Source organism: Meriones unguiculatus, chromosome 5 (assembly GCF_030254825.1).
Source record: "Meriones unguiculatus strain TT.TT164.6M chromosome 5, Bangor_MerUng_6.1, whole genome shotgun sequence".
NCBI lineage: Eukaryota > Metazoa > Chordata > Mammalia > Rodentia > Muridae > Meriones > Meriones unguiculatus.
This window is the reverse complement of record NC_083353.1, coordinates 48,001,384-48,010,186: the sequence shown is the minus strand read 5'-3', so window position 1 is coordinate 48,010,186 and position 8,803 is coordinate 48,001,384. Positions and strand designations below refer to the sequence as shown.

General features: G+C 40.3%; 1 pseudogene; it reads right to left on the bottom strand.

The window, feature by feature from the left end:
• Window positions 1–4,550: 4,550 nt before the first annotated feature.
• On the bottom strand, window positions 4,551–5,496 carry LOC132654032 (vomeronasal type-1 receptor 54-like; annotated as a pseudogene).
• Window positions 5,497–8,803: the final 3,307 nt, after the last annotated feature.

The following is an 8,803-nucleotide window of genomic DNA, read 5'->3' as shown; positions in this document are numbered from 1 at the left end:
ATTATTTTGACACAGATTTCTAAAATCCTGACAGTAGCTCCCCCAAGGTCTCCAAGAAGATTTGGACACACTGCAACTCTGTATTATGGTATGCTAACCACTGGGCCAGACTGCCCCAACTGGCCCAATCCTAGGGCCCAGCCTAAACTATGGACAAAACTGTGGACACCTGAAGAGTCAATGTTTCACATTGCTAAGGGCGAGGTGAGGCCATTCTCTTCCCTCTCATTATCTGGGCCTGGTTGCTGGACTTCCCTGCTCATGATGCCATAAGACCACAGGACCCAGGGACAGCTGACTGGAGTGATTCACTGACTAGCTGTCACTGTCATTTGGATTGATACATATTTATCCTTCTCAGGTCTCTGATTACATTGATGGCTAAGCTAAGCTAATGGTAGTCTTTGCAGCTAAAGACCAGATAGTTAGATCCAGTGTTAGTTTATTGGTTAATTTATTACTTAGTTAAAATTACCAGGTACTAGGTTTTCTATTTAAAAAAGGGTTGCCATGTCTACAGGCTCCATCTTCATTATTTATGTCTTATGATGAATGGCTGGATAGAAAGATAATAGAGTTTATGTAGGGTTTGAGGATATAGGAGTTTAGGTTTTGAGAATCTAGAGAATGTTGTTTGGTGTGGAAAAATGTTTCAGGGTTGATAAATGCAAGAAACATTGGAGGGTGTAAGGAGGTGTTTTAAGGTATATGAATGTGGAGTGTAATGATTTGAGGCATATTAAAAACGGGAGATATGTCAGATTTCTCTCCTCTCTCTGCTATTGTTGTGCCTATGATGTTATAAGGTTTCAGAAGTCTAGAGTTTTGACATTGACCAATAGAGTTCTGATATGTTGATGAAACACTGATTGCTTATTACCCAGTCTTAAGCTTGAGATTTTAATTACCTTTTGGTTGTCTTTTGGAGGTAGATTTAGAAGTGTATTTCATCATGCTAAACACGTCTATACAATGTGTATATCTGAGCTTTTACAATGATATTTTTAATATCTACCATTTCTGAGGTAGACTTTGATATAGGATTTAAGAATATTTTAAATATGTTTCTTCTAGTTGCTTTGTTAAGGAAAGTCCAACCATTCAGAGTTTAATACTAAAGCCATTAATGTATTTCTGCCTAACTTTCCAATGTAACATGGAGATGGGGACTAAAAGTAAATGCTAAGAAAATATGACAAAAAATAGCCAAGCTCTTTGATGGCTGATTACCAACAACAGGGCCCACATTAATTAAAATGTTAAGAGTTTCAGGCCATGGACAACTTAACTTGTTTATAAAGGTCACAAAACAAACAGCTAAGAAAAATTGATACTCATTCCATTGGATGTAGTTTTACCTGTTACTCACAAAATGTTTCAGGAAATCAAAAGGTCATGAGACCTGAATCTGACATAGCTCAAACAGACCTCAGTTGAGTTTTTCCCTGGTCTTGGGATTCCTCATTTTTCCCATTTATTACACAATTTTAACTTCTGTTTCTAGTTTGAATTTGTCTCAGCAGATTTTCACCTGGTTGAGACTGCAAGCTGAGATCTGAACTTGCTGGAAGCTGACATGATTGCTCACAGTCTCCTTGGATGGATCACCTAACCAGACGTTTCTGAGGACCGCCCCACTGTGCAGCCTTTCGCTGGCATTTCAGTCTTCCTAGCCCCTGATGCCAACGGTGCTATTATCATAATTAAAGCATTTTCAGAAGAAGAGACCATCAGCCCAAAATCCCAACAAAATGCTGAAATGCTAGGTCAAAGGGAGCTCCTTGACATTACCTATTATCTTGGGGACCAGTTTAGCTGGAGCAGAAATTAGTGTTGCCATACTAGATGTACAAAGCCAGAATTATAACATCTCAAAAGCAGAATCTTTTGCTTTTGGTCATTTTTGGATTATGCTTACTTAATAAGTTGTTAGGATATATTAGGCAAAGACTAGGACTATACAGTTGATGATAATGAAAACCCAGTAATGCCAGCTTGGACATGCCCTTGAACTATAAGTGCCCAAGAGTGGCCTATTCAGGTTCATGGAAAGGGAAAAATAAATTGTTTAAGTTAGCCTGTGTATAGTTAGCCTGAGGTTAACTCCATTTTTTGCAATAAAGAGCCATCTTGACTGGGAGCTGAATTCAGGAACCAAGAAACATCACAATATGTCCACCTGGAAGAAAACAAAGTTAACTCTCCTAGCAATAGCCTCCAGGAATATCACACAATAAATATTTCATAGAAAATAGAGTCAAACTTCCTGGTAATAATCACTGTGAATCAGTTGAGAATCTGGTGGGAAAATTCTCCCCAATGTTTCAGAATAAAAGAATTAATAGATTAAAAGAATAGCCATTGTGATCATATGTGTTAGGCAATTGTGCCTAAGAGAAGCATATACCTTAGGCAATTGTGATTCAAAGAAGATCACCTCAACCCTCTTTTACCTAATCCTGTAATGTCAAGGCATATGCCCCCCCCATTGCTGTCATAGAAACATGTTACCCCTGTTTGTTGTCATGGAAACCCCCTGATCACAGACTTTCCCTTTAAAAATGCTGCTCACTCAGGGCTCACGGTCCCATTTCTCTGCTGCTGCATCAGTGAGACTTGAGTCCAGAGTTTGAATGTTCTCTTAATAAAGCTCTCTGTCTTGTTATTGGGGATCTCTGAGGTTCTCATAAACTTGGCATAACAATAGCACTGGAGCTGAGAGGAGGCTGAGTGCTTTTTAAAATTAAATTCTGTTGCTTTTGAGGAAGGTTCTAATATAGCCCAGGCTGGCCTTACTTCACTGTAGCCAAAGCTGGCAGGCCTGAAGATTGCTCAAAGGCTGAGCACAGGCTGTGATGCAACCTGGATCTCAAAGGTGTGAGGGACCACAAGGGAATGAGAAGCAACTGTGATTACTTGAATTGAAGCCAAGTGCAGCAAGCTCTTGAAGGGTGGGGTGAACTGTCCTGAGAAACAACCAGCTGTAAACTATCTACAACCAGCTGTAAACTATAGAGCAGACTGATCTGATGTTCAGGTATAAAAACCCTGTGCTTTGCATGTTCAGAGTCGTCTCCTGTCTTTGGAGGGGTGACCCTACCTCAATAGCAATAAAACCTCTTGTTTTGGCGTCAAGCTGTGCTCTGTGAGAATTCCTGGGAAGTGTGTGATCCTGAACTCCTGAGCAGTGAGACTCCAGGTCTTACAAGTGGACTTCTCTGCTTGCTCTGAGGACCTGAGATTAAGATGAGGACTATGGGGATTGAGAAAGGAGGAGGGAGGGACCCACATGGGGGGATACAAATTAAATAAAGTATAATGAAGAAAGAATTTTTTAAAAGATGAGGACTATGAGAAAACCCTCATTGTTCAAGAAAATCTGTCATGTGTTAAAACTTGAAAAATCATATTTTGACAATTTTATTCTCATTTTTAAAATTGTATTTTACTTTAGTAGTTTTATTTATTTTTTATTTTGTGTGCATGACTGCATGCCTGGTGCCTGCAGGACCAGAAACCATGAGATCCTCTTGAACTGGAGTTACTAAGAGTTGTGAGCCTTCATATGGAGGCTGGGAATTGAACTTTGGTCCTCTGCAAGGACAGCCAGTGTTCTTAACTCCTGAACCATCTCCCCATCCCCAATGTTCACTTTATTATTTCAGGGAAAATATACTTCACTGCTTGGTTAAGGTAACTGAACACATTGTTATTTTGGTAAAGCACAAACAAAACAAGAATTTCCCATCTTCAGCATACTGCTTGGCGTTGATTACATTTTTACAGTCTGCCTCCACCCAGCAAGTCGCCCATGGCCTTCCCTCCTGAGCTGAGGATGAGAGTCTGCTTTTGTTTCCACTCCTGAAAGTTTCCAAGCTCTTCCTGCTCCCAGTAGTCCAGACAGAATTTGTTCTGCCTAGACTCTCATTGCAGTCAGTACAGTGGCTTCATGCCAATCTGTGTGGGACCATGTGCACAATCTCCTTCTCTTTTAAAGCTGGAGTAACACTCCAGTGCAGAGAAGCTGAACTCTGTTTATCCATCATCAGGACTGCATTTTATACGTAGATTCTATGTCTGTTTTTGTCTCTGTCTCTCTGTGTCTCTGTCTCTCACTCTGAGTGTGTGTGTGTGTGTGTGTGTGTGTGTGTGTGTGTGTGTGTATGCTAAATGATTTGAACATTTCTGGATACTTGATAATTATAATAATAACTATTTACAAACCTCATTTGGCAAAACAGAGATAGCTGAGGGATTTGAATAAACGAAGACTATCATAAGCTGTCACGTATTATAAATGGCTGTGGATAATCCAGACTCTAACAAGACAGTCACTTTATGTCTCCCCAAAAGACACACTGGGAAGTACAAAAGACTCATGTATCTGGCATGTGGTTTGTCTTTTATGTGTAGCATCCACACATCTCATAAGAAATAGGTTTAACAACAGCAAAAAGACAACTCTGTAATTTCATTTAACCCGAAGCTCATGTAAACTACATTACAATTCATAGCTCTAATGCCAGAATACCGGCTTATCTTAAGGAATCTTACCTATACCCAAGTAATATGATGTTTACCATCCTTCCATACATGGATCTAAAAATGTTAATTATGTGCTTTTCAGTACTGAGAACCAAAACAGGGCTGACTGTGTCATAGCCATGGACTGTGAGAATATGGAAACAAAACAAAATCAGGTCATCATCTATACTTCTTAGGTAGGAGATGACGCTGTCCAAGGTGTACATCACCATAAAGAAACTCATGATGCAAAGGATGGTCCGTGTGGCTCTTTGTTCTGCAGATAGTCTGAGGAAAAGGCTGACACTGTGGAGAAGCTGGGACTGGTTCTTATGTCTTATAGGAAAGTCACCATGTACCCACTGGAGAGGGTCATAAGACCTACAAAGATGACATCCCTGGAGGTCAACAATATAAAAAATGTGTGATGGACAGAGTAGCTCATGGGCACAACACACCAAGATTGACTGAGGTATATAAAGCCAGGTGAGGTCAGATTAGCGTTGCAGTTATGTATGTTATAAGGGGACTGCTAATGGATGAATAAAAGATACTCAGGAAAAGAAGGCAACCTAGCATGTGGTGTGGAGATTTACATTTGAATTTTGCTAGATGGGAACTTCTGGGACTGAGGGTGATGGCCTGGAGAATGCTGAGCAGGCTAGTGGCACAAAGAGAGAGGCTCCTAAAAGACCTGTACAAGAACATGACAAATTTGCATGTGGAATCACTCCATCTCTTCCCTGGCATAAAAATGTCTGAAGCTACTAAACTCACGACTAGCAGCATCAGTATGTGGATTAGGGCCAAGAGACTGATGGGCAGATCAGTGAGTCTGGGCCTCTGCCCACGAATAAACATGAGGATGTGGAAGAGAAGAAGGAAGCTGTTGCCTGAGAGCCCAATCCCAGCTCCAGCATAAATGGTGTTTCTTACCTTGGTGTTACCTGACAGTTTGTTGATTTTGTTCATTTTAAGGCTGAAAGAAGCAGGTAGCAACTGTGAGGGGAGAACAGCAAGAAGATTTCTATCACCAGTCTAGCCTTGCTCATCAGCTGCAGACAATGGCAGCTCCACTCTCCTTAGAAAGACGTTTATTTCACAGCTCTGCCTTATACCCCTTAAGATTGCCTTCATCTCAAAGTGCCCAGAAGGGATGCCCACTCTCTCCATTGTTCTGACACTTATTGCCCCATCCAGATAGAAGCTTTCTCCCACATTACAATTGTCATGTGTCAAGAAAATATTTCTTTTCCTACTGTTTCCTTTTTGAGGTTTCCTTAGGCAAAAGCAATGTCTTACTTGTCTTTCATCTGCATCATGTTGATTGCCAGACACAGAGCAGCTCTGCAGGTTTTGGTGAAGTTCAATGAGGATTGCAAGAAAATAGAAATAAGATCCTCAGATGAAGCTGTGCCCTTGTCTTAAACAGGCCCAGAGTCATTTTATTCCAATCTCTTTGTTCTGCTCATTTACTTCAGACCTTGTGCTCTTCATGTGGATGTGCAGGGAGCATTAGGAGTGGAAATTCTGAATCCAGACTCCTTCACATCATACTCACTCCTGCCATATCCTGTGTGTGACCCTGAGCAGTCTGGGACTAAGCTACAGCATTAGAACATATGACATCTGTGTGCCTGCGTCAGGGAGATGTGTAAGAAGATGAAGTCTACATACCAAGAATGTCGGTGTTCCCTGTACAGGGCGAACTCTTGGAAGTGTAGGCTGCTGGCTTTATTCTCATGAAGGTTCCTTATGTTTGTGACTTGGAATAGTTAATACAGATTTAAAAAAAAAAACTGTTTGGTTTCTCCCAGCCCAAATCAGAGAAGGGTAAGCATGAACACAATAGACTTCCCAAGCAATCCTTTCCAGAGCATCCTGGTAGCATTTTAGTCCTTCTCTGTGAATCTCACATTGTAACTTCATCTGAGGTATGTGCTGATGTCACAACAAACAAAAGCCTCCATGAGAAGTGTTCAGTTATCAGAGGCTGCCAGGAATGTGGTCTACGTTTTGTCTCTTTCCGCATTTGAAAGCAGAACAATTAATAAGAATTATAGTTTCAATAGATTGAGGGCCATTCCCATTGTAAGGTTTTAATGAAAGAAGAATTATCTAACTCATCCTGAATGAGGGGCTGCACAGGTGTGTAGGATTTCATACCTCCTTGAGGAAGCAGTGATGCTACTCAGACTCAGGTGGCCAAAGCCTCAGAGGTACAGCAGAAGATTTGATGACGGGTCTTCTCGAAAATTATTTCTCATGCAATGCAAGTATTTACTTTAATTCAAGTATCATAATCCTAAATTATGCAATAATAAAAAATGAAGTCATATAGTAATGAAATAATTATCATTTTAATATCATGGGTGTAAGATGGTTTTATTTTATCTTTAATGTGAGATATGAGGGAAAGCAAAAGGGCCTGAGTTACCAAACCTGATGCACCAGCTAAGTAAGTGCTCAGAGCAGAAGAAATGAGGGAGCCTCAGTGTTCAGAAGTGCTGGCCTCCAGTCATGATGAGTTACATTCTAGAAGGGAAGAACCAATTTCAAAGAGTGGTCCTCTGACCCCGAGATGTGTGCTGTGACATACACACCCTACCCCATCCCACAAAATACATAAGATGAAAAGTAACTTTAAAAAATCAGAGTTGATGGCCAGTTAAAGACTGTAAACATGGGGTGCTTGGTGTGGTGAGAACCTGCTGCTTTGACAGAGGCCCCGGGTACAGTTCTCACCTCTCACATGGCAGCTCAAAACCATCTGTAACTCTAGGTCCAGGGGTTCCCAAAACTGCTGAGGTCCTCGGGCAACAGGCATGCATGCAATACAAATATATAGACACAGCAAAAGCAAACAAAATAAAACACCCAAAAAGTGTAACATACATAACAAAATAACCTAAAAAATTTAAATTGAGATTTTCTAAAATAGAATGGTAAAGCATCATTAGGAAAGGTAAAACTTCTACAAGATTAATATGCTGAGTTCTATGTACCAGCAGAGCTGTAAATACATTTTACTGAGTGATTCCCATTGCATTACCATGCTCTTTATATAATAGATCCGTTTGGTTACCCAATGTCAATTTCAGCAGATGTCAGAAACAAAACAGATTGAAAAACAGAGAAGTAGAGGCAAAGCTCAGAGCTGAGGTGGTCACAGGCAGGTGGAATATAGCTGAGGCTGAGGCCATGTCTGAATGGACCCCAGTCTCTGAGGAGCAGGAATGGAGACCTCATTTTCATTGAAGACTTCAGGAAGAGGCTGTGCTTTGCTTTAGTGGAACTTTATGCTCTGTGTCTCAGTCTCCCCAACAGACATGGTGCACACACCTGCACCCAGGACTGAGGAGAGGAGGAAGGAACATACTTAGTCCAAGAGCAGCCTGGGCAACTCACAGAGCCCTTGTCAAGAAGGGCAGTCATTTTATGGAGACTCTCATATAGCCAGGTACTAGAAAACAATACCAGTGTACTCAAAACTACTGACCACTTTCTCTCTGTCAGGTTCAGAGTATCTGGTTTTATGTTGAGGTCTTGATCCACTTGGATGTGAATTTTATGCAGGTTGATTGAATGGGTATATTTGCCAGTAAGGCCAGCACAATTGATTGAACATGCCTTTTCCCTCATTGTACATCTTCGACTTCTTTGTAACAAATCCGGTGTCCATAGGTTTGTGGCTTTACATCTGGGTCTTTGATTTAATTCCTTAGACCCACCTGTTTTGTTTTGTTTTTTAATGCCAATACTATGTTTTTTTGTTGTTTTTTTTTGTTTGTTTGTTTGTTTTATTACTATAGCTCTGTAGTAGAGTTTGAAATCAGGAATGGTGATACTGCCAGTAGTTTTTTTTTTTGGTGTTCTTTGTTTTTTGTTTTTGTTTTGTACAGGATTGTTTTAGGTATCCTGGCTTTTTCTTTTTCAATTTTAAGTTGAGTATTTTTTCTTTCCAGGTCTGTAAAATATTGTGTTGGAATTTTGGTGAGGAATTGAATTGAATCTGTAGATTGCTTTGGTAAGATGGCCAGTTTTACTATGTTGATCCTACTGACCAATTAACATGGAAGATCTTTCCAACTTCTGATATCTTCTTCAATTTTTTTAAAGACATTAAGTTATAGTCATTCAGCTCTTCACTTGCTTAGTTAGAGTTACCCCAAGATATTGCATATTATTTGTGGCTATTGTGAAGGATGATGTTTCCCTGATTTCTTTCTCAGCTTACATGTCATTTGTATAAAGAAGGGCTACTGATTTTTTTTTCTTG